The following is an 11,726-nucleotide window of genomic DNA, read 5'->3' as shown; positions in this document are numbered from 1 at the left end:
ATTAGCGGAAAAATGGTGTTTCATAAAACCGCCGAAAATTAACGCCATTTTTAATCTTATTTTTTTGTAGTGACTTATCAAATTCACATTTAATTGTTATAAAATTACCAAACCCTACCGCCGTATGAAATCAAAACCACGAAAAATCCAGAGAAACTTTTTGATCGAGCTGCTGAAGAAAAAAACGTCAGAAATCGTCTGTGCCTCTTAAATTTCAATTGGCCGAACTCAAGGGGAAGGGAAGCTACATCACCGTCAACTTCTACTAAAAAAAGGTGTCGTCAACGTGTAGAAGAGAAGGATACGAACACTTTATTGGATTAGATTTTTTATTAAAGTTACGAAACTCAAAAAAATTGAGGTCAGAAGCTTAGAGGGTTTCACGGTTTTCTCTCTCTCACTCTCGCTCACTTTCTTCTCACAGCTTATAAAATTAAAACCAAATGAAGTAGGTGATGATGATTAATATGATAAGGAGTGAATTGGTGTCCTCGTTATATATATGTATATGTATATATACATATATGAATTCAAGCCATGTTGCTTTCTTTCTTTTTCTCCCTTAATGCTTTTGGCTAATCGAATGGAATCAAATAATAATAATAATAATAATAATAATAATAATAATAACAATGAAGACGACGACGACAATAATAATAATAATAATATTTTATCTTTTTCAAAATATTTTATTATAATAAAAATTTTAAAAATTTTAGTAGATTTTAAACTTAAAGTATCATAAAAATTTAATTTAATTATTTTTAGAAAAATAATTTTTTCAAATAAAATAATAAATCATGAATAATTCATTATTTAATTTTCAAAAGTTCGGGTTGTTATTCCTATCCATCTTATAAAAGTTTTCGCCCTCGAAAATTGTTATATTAAAACAAGTTCAAACTCAAACCAAAGAAAAATAGGGTCCATGAACAGAAGTGCAGGCAATGTTAAAGATAATGTTCAAAAGAAGTTCAGGTAGGCAGTTAGATTTACAGGCAAAAAGAGGTACACAGGGACAATAAGAATTCCAAGACAAGAATTCCAATGAAGATAACGAAGGAAGGGATTGCACGAGTTCGTGTAACAGGAATAAATAGTATACTTCGAAATTGAGCTATCTTTATAACTCTAACGTTTCCAAACCCCGTAATTCGTATTACCTATTAGTTCTATTTCGTTCATGACAACCCATTAGTATTCTCATATACATAAGTCATTAGTATTAAGTTGGCCAGACTTAATACCATGAGGTATGTAATGGTAAGCTAACGGCACTAATCCATAGACAGTCATACATCTGAAACTCAAACTCTTGTTATTAGGACAAGTCCTATTGCATGACAGATACTCAGAGTATGCAGTAAAGCATAGTTAGTTCATTCCCAAGCTCTAACAGAAAAGACTGCTCTGATACCATAATGTAACATCCGTACTCCGATTTGTCATCGGGCTGCTAAATCAGTGTAGTGTTGCTCCATCGCAGCTCCATCCTAATAGTTGGGTAGCTATTAGGTGTTTCGAACTCGTGTGCGAGTACTTGGAGATCCCGGCCGTGTGGAGGTCTTCTTGTACTTCTTCCTCACTGTGCCTTATTGGGAGAATAAGCATAAGAAGGGGTACATGTCTTTCTGGGCTGTACAGGGTCGGAAAATTATCAGCATCTTTGAGGACTTGTTTCACGGGTTCAAGGATGAGTATTTTAAGGTCCGGCCGACAAGAGGTCATCATCCCTTCTGGATGACTCTGGAGGGGGAACGTAGGTTCCCTACTTACTGGAAGTATGAGACTGTGGCCAACTACCTCGTAAAGGTGACTTACGAGGGTTTAAGTCGGGAGAGTAAGTACATCGTTGAGGTATTGACGGTTGTGTTTGGGTGATCGGGAAGCCGATCGCCAGTATGTCGGTAGTTCTCCTCCAAACCTATTTTTATTCCTTCACTTTTGTTCCTTATTTGTTTCTTATTTTGATTCCTTTGTTCTTGCGAGTCTCCTTTGTCTTGTTTTGTTGCTAGCATGGTTTGGGGTCTTACAACCTTAGAGAACCTTTGGATGTCTTTGACAGATCCCGGATTGGCCATCCTAATGACTGTGTCACACTTTTCTGGATCGGATTTAACTCCCCGCTACGTCAGCATAAAATCGAGGAATTTTCTGGCTTACATCGCGAAGGCACATTTTGCCAAGTTTAAGTGCATCCTATGTTCTCGGAGAGACTGGAACACCCGGCATAGATATTCCAATAGGGATTCCACTTCGGCGATCTTGACGAGCACGTCGTCAATGTACACTTCTATCATTTTTTTTATTTGTTCTTGAAAAATGTAACGACCCAATTTTCAATATGTCTAGATCATACTGAAAACTGAGTGCTACCAATTTGTCTTCTTAATTATTATCTATTATTTATCATATGAACCTGATTCGTTGTTAAAAGCGTAGTTAATTTGTGAGGTGTATTCTTTTTTTTGAAAACATTTGGATTAATAGATGGAATCACTCATAATCAATTCACAAGTAATAACAGATAAAACAGTTATAAACAACCACACATAAATACATCACGAGTAGCTAGCAACATTCAGTTATCCAGCCTTTATTAGAGTATAGACCTTTAGTTAGAACACCCCTAGATATAGCTAGATAATAACTATATGCATGTATATACATACAACATCTCAGGTCCTGACCTGTTCAAGAGGTCCCTAAGCTGCACCTAGGCTAGCCTAGACTCTATACTCACCTAGTCCCTCTAAACTACTAAAGCGAGGGAAAGTACGTTCTAGGTCTTCAAAACTCAAGTCAGGTGGAACGTCATCAAAGATAGAACTCATCTGCTACTCCTCTGCACGATCAGACTTTTCCACAGGACGTCTCTCTGGTACCCATGAAGTAGCCACACAATAGGAATCTCATACACAGGATTTAAGTTAAAGTGCGCATACGAACGGGGTGCAGACGTTGGCTGGTCTCACAGTATATACATATAATCAGAGAACGATATTCACCCTAGACTCAGAAGACTATCTAGAGCAGAATTCTCTTCTTGCGAACGGTCATCAGCAAACTATGGTAAGGTACTCTTACTTCCATCTGAAGGGGGAAAGGGGAGAGAAGGGTAAGAACTGGAGAGTTCTTAGTAGGGTTGGGGTTATTAGTTACGTCATTAATTCTATGTTGTTTAGCAGGCTATTAGCAAAATACAAAGAAGCAGTAATTAGAAAACACAGATAAGTAGAGAAGATAGAGAAAACAGATAGCAGAACACAAACAGAAGAATACAAAAAAATAACACAGCGCAGAGAATGGAATACAAACAAGAAAGCATACATTCATACCACAATCATAACAAAGGAAGTGCGCAACCAGTATGATGCATGTCTAGCCCTAGCGCAGGTATGAGCTCATCTGTCGATTTCTACCCGCTCCCGACGTAACCCAAAGCAGCTGAAACGGGTATGGTTTTTCAGTCAGCATAGGTACAGTTCTCACTAACCGACGTATGCGTCATATCCTCTATAAGAAAACTCTGCCTTACAGGTGGCGGCATTCCAGCCGTGTATGAAATCATATTCTCTGTAAGTAATCCTTTCCTTACAGGTGCGGCATTCTAGCCGTGTATGAATTAATATCCTCTGCAAGTGATCCCAGGTTATCAGTTGCAGGTACAGCTCTCAATAGTTGTGTAACACTGGAAAACGTTCTGTGGTCGTACCACTATTTTACTGACTGCCTTCACGCAGCAGATCATTACATAATCATTCTCATTATCATCATTCATCATCATTCTCATTATTCATCATCATTTTTCACATTCTTATGCAGTACTCTTTCTTTCTCTGTTCAATCATACTGTACAAACTTACATCTTTCACTTTTACAATATCCTGACTCAAACCATTTCTCTTTATCATATTATTCTTTTCTCTTTGTATCTCTTTACTTTACTCTGGTTACTCTGTGCTCTGTGTTACTTTATTCTGCTCTGATTCTTTGTTTAACATGTGTATTTAAAGCTTATGTAAATTTTGGTATGAATAGTTAGCCTATCCCAGGTATAGGTTCATTAAGTCTATACTGAAACAGTTTAACTTTTCATATAACACCTAACCCTAGTCACAACTCAAGTACTAACTAAGTTGCCCTAGTTCGTTCACTAGTCTCTATCTGTTTTTCTATCATTAAAATTTTATAGACTTTTCTTTGGTTTTTATCTTTTCTTTAACTTTTTATCTTTTCTTTATCTTTGCCTCACTATCATGTTATTACCACTCCCTAAGTGTTTTATGAAGGTAATTATGAGATTCTGCACTTAAAGTTGTCTTTCTAAAGCTTTTACAGAAAACTGCCTTTTTCGCATTATTTTATTATTTTATTAAAATAATAAATAATAATAAATATTAAATAATAATATTTAATTAAAAATAATATTTTAATAAAAATATTCCTTGAAGTTCTAGGATTGCCTCTGGTGTCCTGGAGTCTTATATCTTACATCACTGGGCACTGTTACCATACTGAGAACCTCCGGTTCTCATACCATATTCTGTTGTTGTTTTTCAGATGCAGGTCGCAACCCACCTCGGTGAGTTGCTTCGATGGTGACAGAGCAGAGAATCCTAGATATATTTTGGAGTCTTTTTGCTTATTTTGTTTATGTCTCTCACTTTTGTATTTATTCTTGCCTAGAGGCTTACTTTGAGAGAAAAACTTGTATAAGCTGTTTTTTTAACTTTCAGAATTCTGTATTGTCTATATATAGCTAGCCGGCTTAAACTCCGCGAGCCATGGCTAGATATTTATACTATTATACTCTGATATTTTGTTATATTATATCTATTTCTTGTGCGTTAAGTTTGTAGCTTCGGGTGCACATTTGCGCTTTTAAATCCTGTTTTTGAGCTCTATCCTTCATCGGGCTCCTAGAATATACTATTTCTTCTATATATAAATATGTATAAGCTTTAGAACTATCGTAATCTTTGATTAACCTTTGCTTTACGACGCGAGGTAAGGCTTAGGATAATTAGGGTGTTACACTAAACGTCAGACCACAACATTAACCACAATGGCGGGTCGGCGTCAATCTCGTCCCTTGGGGGCGCCCTGACTGTTCGGGGGTTACGACCTTTTTCTATCTCCAGAGATCTTTCTTAGGCTGGTCTCCATGGTTCATGAATGATCTTTGTGAACTCTAGGAGTTTCCCATCGCAAATTGCTTGTTTCAGAGCGTCCTTCAAATCGAAGCAATCATGCGTCCTATGGCCGTATTCCCGGTGATAATCACAGTACAGGAACTTGTTTCCTCTAGTTTGCTCCTTGAGCTGCCGAGCTTTTCGGATAACTCTATGATCAGAAAATTGCTGGTAGACTCTGCTTTGGGGCGTTAAGGGGAGTGCAGTTGGTAAACTTCCCAATTCTTAGGGTCGGGGAGGTTTGCTCGACTGATTCTTGGCCCCTCCCTTGTGGGGTGGGACGCACTGACCTGCTAAGAGGGGGAGGGGGCAGTTGAGACATTCTGTTTATTGGCTACCACAACCTAGCTAACCTCTTTGTCATTTATATACTCTCTAGCCATAGTTTGGATCTCGTGCATAGTTCACACGGGTTTAGTGGTTAGGTATTTTTGGAAGTCCTCATTTGTTAACCCGTTAGTTAGGCAAAGGCTTGCAACTAAATCGGTAAGGCCATCGATTTCTATACATTCATCGTTGAACCGATCTAGGTATTTTCTTGTGGACTTGTTTTCTCGCTGGGTTATTCCCAAGAGGTTTATGAGATGTTTAGCCTTGGCGATCCTGGTAGTAAACTGAGCTAAGAATCTTTGGGATATGTCCGAGAAGCACACAATGGACCCTTGAGGTAGGAAATTGAACCATTTGATTGCGGGTCCCGCGAGGGTTACGGAAAAAGCTCGGCAATGCACTGTGTCAGGAACACCTTCCAGATTCATCCGAGCTTCGAATGCTTTCAAGTGTTCTTAGGGATCATGGGTTCTGTTATATCGCATGTCCGTTGGCTTATCAAAGTGCTTAGAGAGGCGAACCCAAACGATCTTACAGGCGACGTGGTGGCACCCACAACCACAGGCTCGTCATTCCACCTCTGTTTTCTGGTTGGAGATCTTTCATATCCCCTACCTCAGCGTTTGCACTGTTCGTTGCTCGGGGAGTGCAAACTGCTGTTGAGAGAACGAACTGGAATGGTCCAGCCGCGCTGTCTTCCGGTTTGTCATTCTGGCGAGTCGGCAAGGTGCCTTTCTCAGGGTTGTGTCCCGAATGCTCCTCGGAAGATGGCTAGAATCGGTCCTTGGCCGCAACCGTTTTTCAAGTTCTGTAGGCTGTGGCATAGTTCCTGGATAATCCAAGAATTGTCGGACCCTGTTTCTCCGAAGGGACACGAATTGGCTTTGGGGTTTGAATTCTGGCAGTTCAATGGCTGGGGGTTAGGTGTCACCGCCATGTGGACCACACTTTGAATTCGGGCTCGGGTTGGCACAAAATTCTCCGAGGGGTTATATTCATCGAAAATTTCTTCTAAGTTCTGGTTGTCCATTGAACCGGAAGCCATTGGAGCCTTTCGTCAATAGGTCCCACAGATGGCGCTAATGTTTAGAATGACTTGAAACGACGGGATCTATGACCTGGTTGGCTTTGACTTGAATTGGTTGCTAGTCGGGTTGCTGGATGAATAGAATAGGAGAGGACTTGCAAAGACATATCGACGTTCAAGTTAGGATTGGTCATAGAGACTAAAATTTAGGTTTGTTGGTTGGTTATCTTGGGGGAGTTAGAGACTCCCTTATATATACGGATTGAAATGGTCACATCATCCTCAAATTGGAATGATACGATACGTATATGCGGCATTTAACACCGGAGTTACGTGCGAATAGAATTTTAGGATTGATCCGGTTTTTTGTGCCGAGCCGGATGGATTGAGCCCAAAGTCTGCTGGGCTGCCAAATCCAGAACCGGGGTATGTAACACTTAATAACTGTCGTACCACTAAATTACATTCTTCAATCCACCCTTTTGTAGGCAACTTTTGTTTTAGTGGAAGGTAATATATGAATATTATATTAGTTCAAGATTGTATCTTAAAACCTACGGTATGTTCATAGTATAACAAAAAGAACTATATTAAACACCAGAAAATTATTGAAGAATTTTGACAATGGACCGTATAAATTTTAATCCAATTTAATTTCTGTGTTATCCATGTAAAAAAAAAAATCTATACATACACAAAATCATGTATTATTATATTAATAAAAATATTTGACTTAATTAAAGTCAAACAAACGTAATTATCTAATTGGATAATAATATAAATCTTTCTGTAACAATTAAACCCATTTCACTCTTTAACATCTTTCTGCAAAAGTAGACCATTCAGATTTTAACTGCAAAAGGATTATGGATTATGTGCAGACGTGCAGTTAGAATTAATATTACTTGGTAGTGTTGACCTTATCATAAACAGTTTCGGAAACACATTCTGTGCATGTTATGATGTCTGTGATAATTGAGATGAGTCCAAAGATTGACAGTCATTAGATTGCTTATGATTAGCTGGTTCAGATCCCAAGTACCCACGTTTATTATAATATCCTTTAAATTAATTATCCTCTTTTTTTTTTTTTTTTTCCTTCAGTCAGTTATTATCTAATCACTAATCACCTTATTAACTATAAACTAATTTGTCTCTCACAGATTTCTATAACTTTCCCTCCTCTTCTCCCCCTTGTTTCTTTGTTCCCAGCACTTGAAACAAAAAATGCAACAAAATTAAGAGGAACTGTAGCAGAAAAAGTAGAAGAGTTAATAGCCAACACAACAAAAGCAAGAAAAAATGCACACTCACTTGATTCTAGTGCTCTTCTTGTACTGTTGCATTGGCTTCTCTGTTACTTTTTCTGAGGGAGCTCAAGCTCAAGCGGCATCAGATGATGAATTGTCCACTCTGCTAGCGATGAAGTCGAGTCTCGTTGATTCGAGGAATCATCTGAAGGATTGGCAGATACCAAGCAATGCAACACAGCCTGCAGCAAGTTCAATAATACATTGTAATTGGACTGGAGTTTTTTGCAACTCTAGAGGCTTGGTAGAAGGTCTTGATCTCTCCAACATGAATCTTAGCGGCCGTGTATCAGATGGAATCCAATTCCTTTCAAGCTTGTCTTATTTCAACATAAGCTGCAACAGTTTCGCTTCATCATTGCCAAAGTCACTGTCCAACCTCACCTCAATGAAGACCTTTGATGTGAGCCAGAACTTCTTCACTGGCAGCTTTCCCAGTGGTCTTGGAAGAGCTGCAGAGTTGAGATCAATTAATGCGTCAAGCAATGACTTCTCAGGGCTTCTTCCTGAGGATATTGGAAATGCGACAATGCTCGAGAGCCTCGACTTTCGCGGAAGCTACTTTGTAAGTCCAATTCCCAAGAGTTTCACAAATTTGCAGAAGCTCAAATTTCTTGGCCTTTCAGGCAATAACTTCAAAGGGGAGATTCCAGATTATCTCGGTGAACTTTCTTCTCTGGAGACATTGATTATGGGATACAATGAGTTCAAAGGTGAGATCCCAGCAGAGTTTGGGAATCTGACCAATCTTCAATACCTTGATTTGGCTGTAGGCACTCTCAGTGGACAAATACCACCTGAATTGGGTAAGCTGAAAAATCTTACAACAGTTTACTTATACAGAAACAACTTCACTGGAAAAATTCCACCTCAACTTGGCAGCATAATGTCACTAGTATTTTTGGATCTATCTGACAATCAAATCTCAGGAGAGATTCCAGAAGAACTTGCTAATTTGGAAAACCTGCAGCTTCTGAATTTGATGAGCAATGAAGTTACTGGTCTAGTACCGAATAAGCTTGGCGAATTGAAGAATTTGCAGGTGCTTGAGTTGTGGAAGAATTCTTTAGAAGGTCCTTTGCCTGTTAACCTTGGAAAGAACTCTCCATTGCAGTGGTTGGATGTGTCCTCTAACTCGTTATCTGGGGAGATCCCACCAGGTTTGTGTACTACAGGCAATCTCACAAAACTAATCCTCTTCAACAATTCCTTCTCTGGTTCCATTCCAACTGGACTTTCAAACTGTTTGTCCTTAGTTCGTGTTCGGGTTCAGAACAATCATATTTCCGGGACTATTCCGGTCGGCTTTGGAAACCTTCCGGCCCTTCAACGGCTGGAGTTGGCAAAGAACAACCTCACTGGCCAAATTCCTATAGACATTACCTTATCCTCATCTCTCTCTTTCATTGATGTATCATGGAACCACCTTCAGTCTTCTCTACCTTCTGAGATTCTCTCTATTCCAACCCTTCAAACCTTCATTGCCTCTCACAACAGCTTCAGAGGCTATTTCCCAGATGAGTTTCAGGACTGTCCCTCTCTCTCTGTTTTGGATCTTTCAAACACCGAACTCTCTGGAAAAATCCCAGAAAGTATTGCTTCGTGTCAAAGATTAGTGAACCTTAACCTTAGAAACAACCAATTGACAGGTGGAATCCCCAAATCAATCACAAACATGCCAACCTTATCTGTTCTTGATCTGTCCAACAATTCACTCACAGGTGAAATACCTGAAAACTTCGGTATTTCCCCGGCCCTCGAAACGCTGAACCTCTCCTACAACAAGCTCGAGGGTCCAGTACCATCAAATGGTATCTTAATGTCCAGAAATCCTAATGATCTTGTAGGCAACCCTGGTCTCTGTGGCAGCATTCTCCCTCCATGTTCTCAGAATTTCACTGTCACAACCATCAAAAACCTGGCAAGCACACCAAGCACATCATCATCGGTTTCTTGACCGGCATTTCAGTGATCCTATCCATTGCTGCAGCATACTTAGCTGGCAGATTTATATACAACAGAACCTACTTGTACAACAGTTTCATCCATGATTGGTTCAAAAGTAGCAATGAAGATTGGCCATGGAGACTAGTAGCATTCCAAAGGGTGAGTTTCACAAGCACCGAGATCCTAACTTGCATACAGGAGTCAAATGTCATAGGAATGGGAGCCACCGGCATTGTTTACAAAGCTGAAATCCATAACAGACCGCACATGACAGTCGCTGTTAAGAAGCTACGGAGATCAGGATCAGACATAGAGAATGGCTACAGTGATGTGGTAAGAGAAGTGGAGCTCTTAGGGAAACTAAGGCACAGGAACATTGTGAGGCTATTGGGGTATGTGCATAATGAGAGAGATGTTATAATGGTTTATGAGTACATGGCTAATGGAACTTGGGGAATGCACTGCATAGTGGTGAACAATGTGAGAGGTTGCTTGTGGATTGGGTTTCAAGGTACAACATTGCTCTTGGTGTTGCTCAAGGGCTTCACTATCTTCACCATGATTGCCATCCACCTGTTATTCATAGGGATATTAAGTCCAATAATATACTTCTTGATGCAAATTTGGAGGCGCGGATCGCGGATTTCGGCTTGGCGAAGATGATGATCCATAAGAATGAGACTGTTTCAATCGTGGCTGGATCATATGGTTACATTGCACCAGGTTAGTCTTCATTGTTCTATAGTTTATTTAGCCATATGCTAGGGCATAACTATAAACTTCGCCATATTAACTCTTTGGTGCAGAAACTCTTATTCTTAAACTATTCTCATCAAGACCGAAAAAAAGAAATAACTACTCTCATGTTCTTTGTTAGTTACCTATTAAGATGTCTTTGTTATTTTATTTACAAGGGACATAACATTTTGATGTTTGTGGTTTCAGAATATGGATATACCCTGAAGGTGGACGAGAAGATTGACATATATAGTTATGGTGTGGTGCTTTTGGAGCTAGTAACTGGAAAAATGCCATTAGACCCTTCGTTTGGAGAATATGTCGACATAGTGGAGTGGATAAGAAAGAAGAAGAGCAACAAAGCACTGGAAGAAGCACTAGACCCAAGCATAGCTGGTCAGTGCAAGCACGTCCAAGAAGAGATGCTTCTTGTGCTGAGAATAGCACTCCTATGCACTGTGAAGCTTCCCAAGGAAAGGCCATCCATGAAGGATGTTATCACAATGCTCGGAGAGGCGAAGCCAAGGAGGAAGAGCGTCTGCCGAGATAGCAGGGCCCAAGATGGTGCCCTGGAAAAGCCAATATTTACTGCATCCCCGGTAGTAAGCCTTCTGTAGCAACAGCTAACCTTGCTACCTCTGAATTCTTACTTGTATGCCTTATCTCCAAAGAAATTAGTCCGCCTACCTTTTCTTTTTTCTTAAATCTCCTTACTTTGAAGAGTCAAATCCTAGTATATGCGTGTATTTCCACGAGGATTTGCGTAATTCTTTTCTTCACTTGAGGAGGAAAAAGATTTTTCAGAAACACAGTGAGCATAGAAATTGTACATCAACTACTAAATGTGATATTTCAATTACCGTTTTCCATCTCAATGAAGATGCCTTTAGCATTTAGAATTTGTTCTTATACCACCAGTGACGGTGATTTGAACTGATTAAGAACCATCCCCAGATAAACACGTTGAAATATTGGGGTTAATAATTAATAATAATATAACAGGGTATGTTCGGTTGCTTAGGTGAATGGTGGTTCGGGTGGAGTCGAGGTTGGAGCAACTGGGTGCGAAGGGGATCAGAACCGGGGCGCGAGCTTTGAGAGAGAGAGAGACGTCCGTCTGAGTCCTCGATTGGTCTGCAGGTGGGGCTACCTGTAAGGACACTCTAATGCTAAAGTTAG

The 11,726-nt window shown here is 39.6% G+C and overlaps 1 pseudogene; it reads left to right on the top strand.

The window, feature by feature from the left end:
* The first annotated feature begins 7,720 nt into the window (after positions 1-7,720).
* On the top strand, positions 7,721-11,439 carry LOC112779927 (uncharacterized; annotated as a pseudogene).
* Positions 11,440-11,726: the final 287 nt, after the last annotated feature.

Source organism: Arachis hypogaea, chromosome 19, assembly GCF_003086295.3.
Source record: "Arachis hypogaea cultivar Tifrunner chromosome 19, arahy.Tifrunner.gnm2.J5K5, whole genome shotgun sequence".
Classification (NCBI taxonomy): domain Eukaryota; kingdom Viridiplantae; phylum Streptophyta; class Magnoliopsida; order Fabales; family Fabaceae; genus Arachis; species Arachis hypogaea.
The sequence above is the reverse complement of the archived record's forward strand: the minus strand, read 5'-3'. Positions and strand labels throughout refer to the sequence as shown.